Source organism: Heterodontus francisci, unplaced genomic scaffold (assembly GCF_036365525.1).
Source record: "Heterodontus francisci isolate sHetFra1 unplaced genomic scaffold, sHetFra1.hap1 HAP1_SCAFFOLD_89, whole genome shotgun sequence".
Classification (NCBI taxonomy): Eukaryota; Metazoa; Chordata; class Chondrichthyes; order Heterodontiformes; family Heterodontidae; genus Heterodontus; species Heterodontus francisci.
In genome coordinates this window covers 754882-768922 of record NW_027140677.1, presented here as the reverse complement: position 1 = coordinate 768922, position 14041 = coordinate 754882, and positions in this window count along the sequence as shown.

Genomic DNA, 14041 nt, shown 5'->3' with positions numbered 1-14041 from the left:
GTATGTCTTTGTTACATGGTGTCTGTGTGTGTCTATGTTAATTGGTGTAAGTGTGTGTCTGTGTTACTGGGTATCAGTGTATGCCTTTGTTACTTGGTGTCAGTGTATGTCTTTGTTACTTGGTGTAAATGTGTGTCTGTGTTAATGGGTATCAGTGTATGTCTTTGTTACTTGGTGTCAGTGTGTGTCTGTGTTACTTGGTGTCAGTGTATGTCTTTGTTACTTGGTGTAAGTGTATGTCTTTGTTACTTGGTGTCAGTGTATGTCTTTGTTACTTGGTGTAAGTGTGTGTCAGTGTAACTGGGTATAAGTGTATGTCTTTGTTACTTGGAGTAAGTGTGTGTCTGTGTTACTGGGTATCAGTGTATGTCTTTTTTCCTTGGTGTCAGTGTATGTCTATGTGACTTGGTGTCAGTGTATGTCTTTGTTACTGGGTGTCAGTGCGTGTCTGTGTTACTGGGTGTCAGTGTATGTCTTTGTTACTGGGTGTCAGTGCGTGTCTGTGTTACTGGGTATCAATGTATGTCTTTGTTACTGGGTATCAATGTATGTCTTTGTTACTTGGTGTAAGTGGATGTCTTTGTTACTTGGTGTCAGCGTATGTCTGTGTTACTTGGTGTAAGTGTATGTCTTGGTTAATGGGTATCTTGGTATGTCTTTGTTACTTGGTGTAAGTGTGTGCCTGTGTTACTGGGTATCAGTGTATGTCTTTGTTACTTGATGTCTGTGTGTGTCTGTGTTACTTTGTGTAGGTTTGTGTCAGTGTAACTGGGTATCAGTGTATGTATTTGTTACTTGGTGTAAGTGTGTGTCTGCGAAACTTTGCATCAGTGTATGTCTTTGTTACTTGGTGCAAGTGTATGTCTTTGTTACTGGTTTCAGTGTGTATCTGTGTTCCTGGCTGTCAGTGTATGTCTTTGTTACTTGGTGTCAGTGTATGTCTGTGTTACTTGGTGTAAGTGTATGTCTTTTCTACTTGGTATCAGTGTATGTCCTTGTTACTTGGTGCAAGTGTATGTCTGTGTTACTGGGTATCAGTGTCTGTATTTGTTACTTGCTGTAAGTGTGTGTCTGTGTTCCTGGGTATCAGTGTATGTACTTTTTCCTTGGTGTAAGTGTGTGTTTGTGTTACTTAGTATCAGTGTATGTCTTTGTTACTGGTGTCAGTGTGTATCTGTGTTCCTGGCTGTCAGTGTATGTCTTTGTTACTTGGTGTCAGTGTATGTCTGTGTTACTTGGAGTCGGTGTATGTCTTTGTTACTTGGTGTAAGTGTGTGTCTGTGTTAATTGGTGTAAGTGTGTGTCTGTGTTACTGGGTATCAGTGTTTGTCTTTGTTACATGGTGTCTGTGTGTGTCTGTGTTAATTGGTGTAAGTGTGTGTCTGTGTTACTGGGTATCAGTGTACGCCTTTGTTACTTGGTGTCAGTGTATGTCTTTGTTACTTGGTGTAAGTGTATTTCTTTGTTACTTGGTGTCAGTGTATGTCTTTGTTACTTGGTGTAAGTGTGTGTCTGTGTTAATGGGTATCAGTGTTTGTCTTTGTTACTTGGTGTCAGTGTAAGTCTTTTTTACTTGGTGTAAGTGTATGACTTTGTTACTTGGTGTATGTGTGTGTCTGTGTTACTGGGTATCAGTGCATGTCTTTTTTAATTGGTGTCAGTGTATGTCTTTGTTACTTGGTGTAAGAGTGTGGCTGTGTTACTGGGTATCAGTGTATGTCTTTGTTACTTGATGTCAGTGTGTGTCTTTGTGACTGGGTGTCAGTGCATGTCTTTGTGACTTGGTGTAAGTTTGTGTCTGTGTTACTGGATATCAGTGCCTGTCTTTGTTACTTGGTGTAAGTGTATCTCTGTGTTACTGGGTGTCAGTGTGTATCTGTGTTCCTGGGTGTCAGTGTATGTCTTTGTTACTTGGTGTCAGTGTATGTCTGTGTTAGTTGGTGTAAGTGTGTGTCTGTGTTATTGGGTATCAGTGTATGTCTTTCTTACTTGGTGTAAGAGTATGTCTTTGTTACTTTGTGTCAGTGTATGTCTTTATTACTTAGTGTATGTGTGTGTCTGTGTTACTGGGTATCAGTGTATGTCTTTGTTACTTGGTGTAAGTGTGTGTCTGTGTTATTGGGTATCAGAGTATGTCTTTGTTACTTGTTGTCAGTGCATTTCTTTGTTACTTGGTGTCAGTGCATGTCTTTGTTACTGGGTGTCAGTGCTTGTCTGTGTTACTGGGTGTCAGTGTATGTCTTTGTGACTTGGTTTAAGGGTGTGTCTGTGTTACTGGGTATCCTTGTCTGTCTTTGTTACTTGGTGTAAGTGTGTGTCTGTGTAACTGGGTATCAGTGTTTGTCTGTGTTACCTGGTGTCAGTGCATGTCTTTGTGACTTGGTGTAATTGTGTGTTTGTGTTACTTAGTATCAGTGTATGTCTTTGTTAATGGGTATCAATGTATGTCTTTGTTACTTGGTGTAAGTGGATGTCTTTGTTACTTGGTGTCAGCGTATGTCAGTGTTACTTGGTGTCAGTGTATGTCTTTGTTACTTGGTGTCTGTGTGTGTCTGTGTTAATTGGTGTAAGTGTGTGTCTGTGTTACTGGGTATCAGTGCATGTCTTTGTTACATGGTGCCTGTGTGTGTCTGTGTTAATTGGTGTAATTGTGTGTCTGTGTTACTGGGTATCAGTGTATGCCTTTGTTACTTGGTGTCAGTGTATGTCTTTGTTACTTGGTGTAAGTGTATGTCTTTGTTACTTGGTGTCAGTGTATGTCTTTGTTACTTGGTGTCAGTGTGTGTCTGTGTTACTTGGTGTCAGTGTATGTCTTTGTTACTTGGTGTAAGTGTATGTCTTTGTTACTTGATGTCAGTGTATGTCTTTGTTACTTGGTGTAAGTGAGTGTCAGTGTAACTGGGAATAAGTGTATGTCTTTGTTACTTGGAGTAAGTGTGTGTCTGTGTTACTGGGTATCAGTGTATGTCTTTGTTACTTGGTGTAAGTGTGTGTCTGTGTTACTGGGTATCAGTGTATGTCATTGTTGCTGGGTGTCAGTGCGTGTCTGTGTTACTGGGTATCACTGTATGGCTTTGTTACTGGGTATCAATGTATGTCTTTGTTACTTGGTGTAAGTGGATGTCTTTGTTACTTGGTGTCAGCGTTTGTCTGTGTTACTTGGTGTAAGTGTATGTCTTGGTTAATGGGTATCTTTGTATGTCTTTGTTACTTGGTGTAAGTGTGTGTCTGTGTTACTGGGTATCAGTGTATGTCTTTGTTACTTGATGTCTGTGTGTGTCTGTGTTACTTGGTGTAAGTTTGTGTCAGTGTAACTGGGTATCAGTGTATGTCTTTGTTACTTGGTGTAAGTGTGTGTCTGTGTTACTGGGTATCAGTGTATGTCTTTGTTACTTGGTGTCAGTGTATGTCTTTCTTACTTGGTGTAAGTGTATGTCTTTGTTGCTTGGTGTCAGTGTATGTCTTTGTTACTGGTGTCAGTGTGTATCTGTGTTCCTCGGTATCAGTGTATGTCTTTGTTACTTGGTGTCAGTGTATGTCTGTGTTACTTGGTGCAAGTGTGTGTCTGTGTTACTGGGTATCAGTGTCTGTATTTGTTACTTGTTGTAAGTGTGTGTCTGTGTTCCTGGGTATCAGTGTATGTCTTTGTTACTTGGTGTAAGTGTGTGTCTGTGTTACTGGGTATCAGTGTGTGTCTTTGTTACTTGATGTCAGTGTGTGTCTTTGTTACTGGGTGTCAGTGCACGTCTTTGTGACTTGGTGTCAGTGCATGTCTTTGTTACTGGGTGTCAGTGTATGTCTTTGTTACTTGGTGACAGTGTGTGTATGTGTTAAACTTTGTTACTTGGTGTCAGTGTGTGTCTGTGTAACTGGGTATCAGTGTATGTCTTTGTTACTTGGTGTAAGTGTGTGTCTGTGTAACTGGGTATCAGTGTTTGTCTTTGTTACTTGGTGTCAGTGTAAGTCTTTTTTACTTGGTGTAAGTGTATGTCTTTGTTACTTGGTGTCAGTGTATGTCTTTGTTACTTGGAGTGTGTGTGTGTCTGTGCTACTGGGTATCAGTGTATATCTTCTTAATTTGTGTCAGTGTATGTCTTTGTTACTTGGTGTAAGTGTATGTCTGTGTTACTGGGTATCAGTGTATGTCTTTGTTACTTGGTGTCAGTGTGTGTCTTTGTTACTGGGTGTCAGTGCATGTCTTTGTGAATTGGTGTAAGTTTGTGTCTGTTTTACTGGGTATCAGTGCCTGTCGTTGTTACTTGGTGTAAGTGTTTCTCTTTGTTAGGGGGTGTCAGTGTCTATCTGTGTTCCAGGGTGTCAGTGTATGTCTTTGTTACTTGGTGTCAGAGTATGTCTCTGTTAGTTGGTGTAAGTGTGTGTCTGTTTTATGGGTTTCAGTGTATGTCTTTGTTACTTGGTGTAAGTATATGTCTTTGTGACTTGGTGTCAGTGTATGTCTTTGTGACTGGGTGTCAGTGCGTGTCTGTGTTACTGGGTATCAGTGTATGTCTTTGTTACTGGGTGTCAGTGCGTGTCTGTGTTACTGGGTATCAATGTATGTCTTTGTTAATGTGTAGCTATGTATGTCTTTGTTACTTGGTGTAAGTGGATGTCTTTGTTACTTGGTGTCAGCGTATGTCTGTGTTACTTGGTGTAAGTGTATGTCTTGGTTACTGGGTATCTTTGTATAACTTTGTTACTTGTTGTAAGTGTGTGTCTGTGTTACTGGGTATCAGTGTATGCCTTTGTTACTTGGTGTCAGTGTATGTCTTTGTTACTTGGTGTAAGTGTATGTCTTTGTTACTTGGTGTCAGTGTACGTCTTTGTTACTTGGTGTAAGTGTGTGTCTGTGTTACCTCGGTATCAGTGTATGTCTTTGTTACTTGGTGTCTGTGTGTGTCTGTGTTAATTTGTGTAATTGTGTGTCAGTGTAACAGGGTATCAGTGTATGTCTTTGTTACTTGGAGTAAGTGTGTGTCTGTGTTACTGGGTATCAGTGTATGTCTTTGTTAATTGGTGTCAGTGTATGTCTTTGTTACATGGTGTAAGTGTGTGTCTGTGTTACTGGTTAACAGTGTATGTCTTTGTTACTTGGTGTCATTGTGTGGCTGTGTTACTGGGTATCAGTGTATGTCTTTGTTACTTGGTATCAGTGTATGTCTTTGTTACTTGGTGTCAGTGTATGTCTTTGTGACTTGGTGTCAGTGTATTTCTCTGTTACTGGGTGTCAGTGCGTGTCTGTGTTACTGGGTGTCTGTGTATGTCATTGTTACTTGGTGTAAGTGGTGTCTGTGTTACTGGGTATCAGTGTATGTCTTTGTTACTTGGTATCAGTGTATGTCTTTGTTACGTGGTGTCAGTGTCTGTCATTGTTACTTGGTGTCAGTGTTTGTAATTTTTACTTGGTGTAAGTGTATGTCTTTGTTACTTGGTATCAGAGTATGCCTTTGTTACTTGGTGTAAGTGTGTGTCTGTGTTACTTGGCATTAGTGTATGTCTTTGTTAATCGGTGTCAGTGTGTGTTTTTGTTACTTGGTGTAAGTGTGTGTGTGTGTTACTGGTTAACCGTGTATGTCTTTGTTACTTGGTGTCATTGTGTGTCTGTGTTACTGGGTATCAGTGTATGTCTTTGTTACTTGGTGTCAGTGTTTGTATTTGTGACTTGGTGTCAGTGTTTGTCATTGTAACTTCGTGTCAGTGTATGTCTTTGTTACTGGGTGTCAGTGCGTGTCTGTGTTACTGGGTATCAGCGTATGTCTTTGTTGCTGGGTGTCAGTGCGTGTCTGTGTTACTGGGTATCAATGTATGGCTTTGTTACTGGGTATCAATGTATGTCTTTGTTACTTGGTGTAAGTGGATCTCTTTGTTACTTGGTGTCAGCGTTTGTCTGTGTTACGTGGTGTAAGTGTATGTCTTGGTTAATGTGTATCTTTGTATGTCTTTGTTACTTGGTATAAGTGTGTGTCTGTGTTACTGGGTATCAGTGTATGTCTTTGTTACTTGATGTCTGTGTGTGTCTGTGTTACTTGGTGTAAGTTTGTGTCAGTGTAACTGGGTATCAGTGTTTGTCTTTGTTACTTGGTTTACGTGTGTGTCTGTGTTACTGGGTATCAGTGTATGTCTTTGTTACTTGGTGTCAGTGTATGTCTTTCTTACTTGGTGTAAGTGTTGTCTTTGTTACTTGGTGTCAGTGTATGTCTTTGTTACTGGTGTCAGTGTGTATCTGTGTTCCTCGGTATCAGTGTATGTCTTTGTTACTTGGTGTCAGTGTATGTCTGTGTTACTTGGTGCAGGTGTGTGTCTGTGTTACTGGGTATCAGTGTCTGTATTTGTTACTTGTTGTAAGTGTGTGTCTGTGTTCCTGGGTATCAGTGTATGTCTTTGTTACTTGGTGTAAGTGTGTGTCTGTGTTACTTGGTATCAGTGTATGTCTTTGTTACTTGGTGTCAGTGTGTGTCTTTGTTACTGGGTGTCAGTGCACGTCTTTGTGACTTGGTGTCAGTGCATGTCTTTGTTACTGGGTGTCAGTGTATGTCTTTGTTACTTGGTGACAGTGTGTGTATGTGTTAAACTTTGTTACTTGGTGTCAGTGTGTGTCAGTGTAACTGGGTATCAGTGTATGTCTTTGTTACTTGGTGTAAGTGTGTGTCTGTGTTAATGGCTATCAGTGTTTGTCTTTGTTACTTCGTGTCAGTGTATGTCTTTGTTACTTGGTGTGTGTGTGTGTCTGTGCTACTGGGTATCAGTGTATGTCTTTTTAATTTGTGTCAGTGTATGTCTTTGTTACTTGGTGCAAGTGTATGTCTGTGTTACTGGGTATCAGTGTATGTCTTTGTTACTTGGTGTCAGTGTGTGTCTTTGTTACTGGGTGTCAGTGCATGTCTTTGTGAATTGGTGTAAGTTTGTGTCTGTTTTACGGGGTATCAGTGCCTGTCGTTGTTACTTGGTGTAAGTGTTTCTCTTTGTTAGGGGGTGTCAGTGTCTATCTGTGTTCCAGGGAGTCAGTGTATGTCTTTGTTACTTGGTGTCAGTGTATGTCTGTGTTACTTGGTGTAAGAGTATGTCTTTGTTACTTGGTGTCAGTGTATGTCTTTGTTACATGGTGTAATTGTATGCCTTTGTTTCTTGGTGTCAGTGTATGTCTTTGTTACTTGGTGTAAGTGTGTGTTTGTGTTACCAGGTGTAAGTGTATGTCTTTGTTACTTGGTGTAAGTGTATGTTTGTGTTACTTGGTGTAAGTGTATGTCTTTGTTACTTGGTGTCAGTGTATGTCTTTGTTACTTGGTGGAAGTGTGTGTCTGTGCTCCTGGGTATCAGTGTATGTCTGTGTTACTTGGTGTAAGTGTGTGTCTTTGTTACTTGGTGTAATTGTCTGTTTTTGTTTCTTGGTGTCAGTGTATGTCTTTGTTACTTGGTGTAATTGTATGTCTTTGTTACTTGGTGTCAGTGTATGTCTGTGTTACTTGGTGTAATTGTGTGTCTTTGTTACTTGGTGCAAGTGTATGTCTTTATTACTTGGTGTCGGTGTATGTCTGTGTTACTTGGTGTAAGAGTATGTCTTTGTTACTTGGTGTCAGTGTATGTCTTTGTTACATGGTGTCATTGTATGTCTTGGTTTCTTGGTGTCAGTGTATGTCTTTGTTACTTGGTATAAGTGTGTGTTTGTGTTACCAGGTGTAAGTGTATGTCTTTGTTACTTGGTGTAAGTGTATGTTTGTGTTACTTGGTGTAAGTATATGTCTTTGTTACTTGGTGTCAGTGTATGTCTTTGTTACTTGGTGGAAGTGTGTGTCTGTGCTCCTGGGTATCAGTGTATGTCTGTGTTACTTGGTGTAAGTGTGTGTCTTTGTTACTTGGTGTAATTGTCTGTCTTTGTTTCTTGGTGTCAGTGTATGTCTTTGTTACTTGGTGTAGGTGTGTGTTAGTGTTACCAGGTGTAAGTGTATGTCTGTGTTACTGGGTATCAGTGTATGTCTTTGTTACTTGGTGTAAGTGTGTGTCTGTGTTACTGGCTATCACTGTATGTCTTTGTTACTTGGTGTAAGTGTATGTCTTTGTTACTTGGTGTCAGTGTATGCCTTTGTTACTTGGTGTAAGTGTGTGTCTGTGTTACTGGGTGTCAGTGCGCGTCTTTGTTACTTGGTGTCCGTGTGTGCCTGTGTTCCTGGGTGTCAGTGTATGTCTTTGTGACTTGGTGTCAGTGTATGTCTTTGTTACTTGCTGTAAGTGTGTTTCTTTGTTACTTGGTGTAATTGTATGTCTTTGTTACTTGGTGTCAGTGTATGTCTGTGTTACTTGGTGTAAGTGTATGTCTTTGTTACTTGGTGTCAGTGTATGACTTTGTTACTTGGTGTAAGTGTGTGTCTGTGTTACTTGGTGTAAGTGTGTGTCTGTGTTACTTGGTATCAGTGTATGTCTTTGTTACTTGGTGTAAGTGTGTGTCTGTGTTACTGGGTAACGGTGTATGTCTTTGTTACTTGGTGTCAGTGTATGTCTGTGTTACTTGGTGTAAGTGTGTGTCTTTGTTACTTGGTGTAATTGTCTGTCTTTGTTTCTTGGTGTCAGTGTATGTCTTTGTTACTTGGTGTAAGTGTATGTTTGTGTTACTTGGTGTAAGTGTATGTCTGTGTCTCTTGGTATCAGTGTATGTCTTTGTTACTTGGTGTAAGTGTGTGTCTGTGTTACTGGGTATCAGTGTATGTCTTTGTTACTTGGTGTAAGTGTGTGTCTGTTTTCCTGGGTATCACTGTATGTCTTTGTTACTTGGTGTAAGTGTATGTCTTTGTTACTTGGTGTCAGTGTATGTCTTTGTTACTTGGTGTAAGTGTGTGTCTGTGTTACTGGGTGTCAGTGCGCGTCTTTGTTACTTGGTGTCCGTGTGTGCCTGTGTTACTGGGTGTCAGTGTATTTCTTTGTGACTTGGTGTCAGTGTATGTCTTTGTTACTTGGTGTAAGTGTGTGTCTTTGTTACTTGGTGTAATTGTATGTCTTTGTTACTTGGTGTCAGTGTATGTCTGTGTTACTTGGTGTAAGTGTATGTCTTTGTTACTTGGTGTCAGTGTATGACTTTGTTACTTGGTGTAAGTGTGTGTCTGTGTTACTTGGTGTAAGTGTGTGTCTGTGTTACTTGGTATCAGTGTATGTCTTTGTTACTTGGTGTAAGTGTGTGTCTGTGTTACTGGGTAACGGTGTATGTCTTTGTTACTTGGTGTCAGTGTATGTCTGTGTTACTTGTTCTAAGTGTGTGTCTTTGTTACCTGGTGTAATTGTATGTCTTTGTTTCTTGGTGTCAGTGTATGTCTTTGTTACTTGGTGTTAGTGAGTGTTTGTGATACTTGGTGTAAGTGTGTGTCTGTGTCTCTTGGTATCAGTGTATGTCTTTGTTACTTGGTGTAAATGTGTGTCTGTGTTACTGGGTATCAGTGTATGTCTTTGTTACTTGGTGTAAGTGTGTGTCTGTGTTACTGGGTATCAGTGTATGTCTTTGTTACTTGGTGTAAGTGTATGTCTTTGTTACTGGGTATCAGTGTATGTCTTTGTTTCTTGGTGTAAGTGTGAGTCTGTGTTACTGGGTGTCTGTGCGCGTCTTTGTGACTTGGTGTCAGTGTATGTCTTTGTTACTTGGTGTAAGTGTGTGTCGTTGTAACTTGGTATCAGTGTATGTCTTTGTTACTTGGTGTCAGTGTGTGTCAAAATACTTGGTGTAAGTGTGTTTCTTTGTTACTTGGTGTAATTGTCTGTCTCTGTGACATGGTGCAAGTGTACGCCTTTGTTACTTGGTGTCAGTGTTTGTCTTTGTTACTTGGTGTCAGTGTATGTATGTGTTACTTGCTGTAAGTGTGCGTCTGTGTTACTTGGTATCAGTGCATGTCTTTGTTACTTGGTGTCAGTGTATGTCTGTGTTACTTGGTGTAAGTGTGTGTCTTTGTTGCTTGGTGTAATTGTATGTCTTGGTTACTTGGTGTCAGTGTATGTCTGTGTTACTTGGTGTAAGTGTGTGTCTGTGTTACTGGGTATCTCTGCATATCTTTGCTACATGGTGACAGTGCATGTCTGTGCTACTTGGTGTAAGTGTGTGTCTTTGTTACTTGGTGTAATTGTCTGTCTTTGTTACTTGGTGTCAGTGTATGTCTGTGTTACTTGGTGTAAGTGTGTGTCTTTGTTACTTGGTGTAAGTGTATGCCTTTGTAACTTGGTGTCAGTGTATGTCTTTGTTACTTGGTGTCAGTGTGTGTCTGTTTTACTGGGTATCAGTGCATGTCTTTGTTACTTGGTGTAAGTGTATGTCTTTGTTACTTGGTGTCACTGTATGTCGTTGTTACTGCTTGTAAGTGTGTGTCTGTGTTACTGGTTATCAGTGTATGTCTTTGTGACTCGGTGTCAGTGTATGACTTTGTTACTGGGAGTCAGTGTATGTCTTTGTTACTTGGTGACAGTGTGTGTCTGTGTGTCAGTGTATGTCTTTGTTACTGTGTCTCAGTGTTTCTCTATGTTACTGGGTGTCAGTGTGTGTTTGTTTGTGTTACTGGGTGTCAGTATTTAGTTTAGTGATGCAGCACTGAAACAGGCCCTTCGGCCAACCGAGTCTGTGCCGACCATCAACCACTCATTTATACTAATCCTACACTAATCCCGTATTCCTATCACATCCCCACCTGTCCCTATATATTTCCCTACCACCAACCGAGACTAGTGTCAATTTATAATGGCCAATTAACCTATCAACCTGCAAGTCTTTGGCATGTGGGAAGAAACCGGAGCACCCGGAGGAAACTCACGCAGACACAGGGAGAACTTGCAAACTCCGCACAGGCAGTACCCAGAATCGAGCCCGGGTCCCTGGAGCTGTGAGGCTGCTAACCACTGTGCCAATGTGCCGCCCAGTGTGTGTCTGTGCTACTGGGTATCAGTGTATGACTTTGTTACCTGGTGTCAGTGTATGTATGTGTTACTTGGTGTAAGTGTGCGTCTGTGTTACTTGGTATCAGTGCATGTCTTTGTTACTTGGTGTAAGTGTGTCTCTGTGTTACTCGGCAACAGTATATGTCTTTGTTACTTGGTGTCAGCGTATGTCTGTGTTACGTGGTGTAAGTCTGTGTCTTTGTTACTTGGTGTAATTGTATGTCTTGGTTACTTGGTGTCAGTGTATGTCTTTGTGACTTGGTGTCATTGTCAGTCTTTGTTACTGGGTGTCAGTATCTGTCTTTGTGACTTGGTGTCAGTGGATGTCTTTGTAACTTGGTGTCAGTGTATGTCTTTGTTACTTGGTGTAAGTGTGTGTCTGTGTTACTGGGTATCAGTGTTTCTCTTTGTTACTTGGTGTAATTGTGTGTCTGTGTCACTGGGTATCAGTGCATATCTTTGCTACATGGTGACAGTGCATGTCTGTGCTACTTGGTGTAAGTGTGTGTCTTTGTTACTTGGTGTAATTGTCTGTCTTTGTTACTTGGTGTCAGTGTATGTCTGTGTTACTTGGTGTAAGTGTGTGTCTTTGTTACTTGGTGTAAGTGTATGCCTTTGTTACTTGGTGTCAGTGTATGTCTTTGTTACTTGGTGTCAGTGTGTGTCTGTTTTACTGGGTATCAGTGTATGTCTTTGTTACTTGGTGTAAGTGTATGTCTTTGTTACTTGGTGTCACTGTATGTCGTTGTTACTGCTTGTAAGTGTGTGTCTGTATTACTGGTTATCAGTGTATGTCCTTGTGACTCGGTGTCAGTGTATGTCTTTGTTACTGGGAGTCAGTGTATGTCTTTGTTACTTGGTGTAAGTGTATGTCTTTGTTACCTGGTGTCAGTGTATGTCTTTGTGACGTCGTGTCATTGTCTGTCTTTGTTACTGGGTGTCAGTGTCTGTCTTCGTTACTTGGTGTCATTGTTTGTCTTTGCTACTGGGTGTCAGTATCTGCCTTTGTGACTTGGTGTCAGTGTATGTCTTTGTTACTTGGTGTCAGTGTATGTCTTTGTTACTTGGTGTAAGTGTGTGTCTGTGTTACTGGGTATCAGTTTATATCTTTGTTACTTGGTGTAAGTGTGTGTCTGTGTTACTGGGTATCAGTGCATATCTTTGCTACATGGTGACAGTGCATGTCTGTGCTACTTGGTGTAAGTGTGTGTCTTTGTTACTTGGTGTAATTGTATGTCTTTGTTACTTGGTGTCAGTGTATGTCTGTGTTACTTGGTGTAAGTGTATGTCTTTGTTACTTGGTGTCAGTGTATGTCTTTGTCACTTGGTGTAAGTGTGTGCCTGTGTTACTTGGTGTAAGTGTGTGTCTGTGTTACTTGGTATCAGAGTATGTCTTTTTTACTTGGTGTAAGTGTGTGTCTGTGTTACTGGGGAACAGTGTATGTCTTTGTTACTTGCTGTCAGTGTATGTCTGTGTTACTTGGTGTAAGTGTGCGTCTTTGTTACTTGAAGTAATTGTATGTCTTTGCTACTTGGTGTCAGTGTATGTCTTTGCTACTTGGTGTAAGTGTATGTCTTTGTTACTTGGTGTCAGTGTATGTCTTTGTGACGTGGAGTCATTGTCTGTCTTTGTTACTGTGTGTCAGTGTCTGTCTTCGTTACTTGTTGTCAGTGTTTGTCTTTGTTACTGGGTGTCAGTGTCTGTCTTTGTGACTTGGTGTCAGTGTATGTCTTTGTTACTTGGTGTCAATGTATGTCTTTGTTACTTGGTGTAAGTGTGTGTGTTACTGGGTATCAGTGTATATCTTTGTTACTTGGTGTAAGTGTGTGTCTGTGTTACTGGGTATCAGTGCATATCTTTGCTACATGGTGACAGTGCATGTCTGTGTTACTTGGTGTAAGTATGTGTCTTTGTTACTTGCTGTAATTGTATGTCTTTGCTACTTGGTGTCAGTGTATGTCTTTGCTACTTGGTGTAAGTGAGTGTTTGTGTTACTTGGTGTAAGTGTGTGTCTGTGTCACTTGGTATCAGTGTATGTCTTTGTTACTTGGTGTAAGTGTGTGTCTGTGTTACTGAGTAACAGTGTATGTCTTTGTTACTTGGTGTCAGTGTATGGCTGTGTTATTTGGTGTAAGTGTGTGTCTTTGTTACTTGGTGTAATTGTATGTCTTTGTTACTTGTTGTCAGTGTATGTCTTTGTTACTTGGTGTAAGTGTGTGTCTTTGTTAATGGGTATCAGTGTATGTCTTTGTTACTTGGTGTCAGTGTATGTCTTTGTGACTTGGTGTCAGTGTATGTCTTGGTTACTGGGAGTCAGTGTATGTCTTTGTGACTTGGTGTCAGTGTATGTCTTTGTTACTGGGTGTCAGTTTATGTCTTTGTTACTTGGTTTCAGTGTATGTCTTTGTTACTTGGAGACAGTGTATGTCTGTGTTACTTGGTGTAATTGTGTGTCTTTGTTACTTGGTGTAAGTGTGTGTCTGTGTTACTGGGTATCAGTGTATGTCTTTGTTACTTGGTGTCAGTGTATGCCTTTGTTACTTTGTGGAAGTGTGTGTCTGTGTTACTGGGTATCAGTGTATGTCTTTGTGAATTGGTGTCAGTGTATGTCTTTGTTAAAAGGTGTCAGTGTATGCCTTTGTTACTTGGTGACAGTGTGTGTCTGTGTTAGTCTTTCTTACTTGGTGTCAGTGTGTGTCTGAGTATGTCTTTGTTACTGTGTGTCAGTGTTGCTCTATGTTACTGGGTGTCAGTGTATGTTTGTTTGTGTTGCTGGGTGTCAGTGTGTGTCTGTGTTACTTGGTGTAAGTGTATGTCTTTGTTTCTTGGTGTCAGTGGCTGTCTTTTTTACTTGGTGTCAGAGTTGGTCTTTGTTACTTGGTGTAATTGTGTGTCTGTGTTACTGGGTATCAGTGTATGTCTTTGTGACTTGATGTCAGTGTATGTCTTTATTACTGGGTGTCAGTGTATGTCTTTGTTACTTGTTGTAAGTGTGTGTCTGTGTTACTGGGTATCAGTGAATGTCTTTGTTTCTTGGTGTCATTGTATGTCTTTGTTACTTGGTGTCAGTGTATATCAGTGTTACTGGGTATCAGTGCATGTCTTGAGAAATGGTGTCAGTGTATGTCTGTGTTGCTT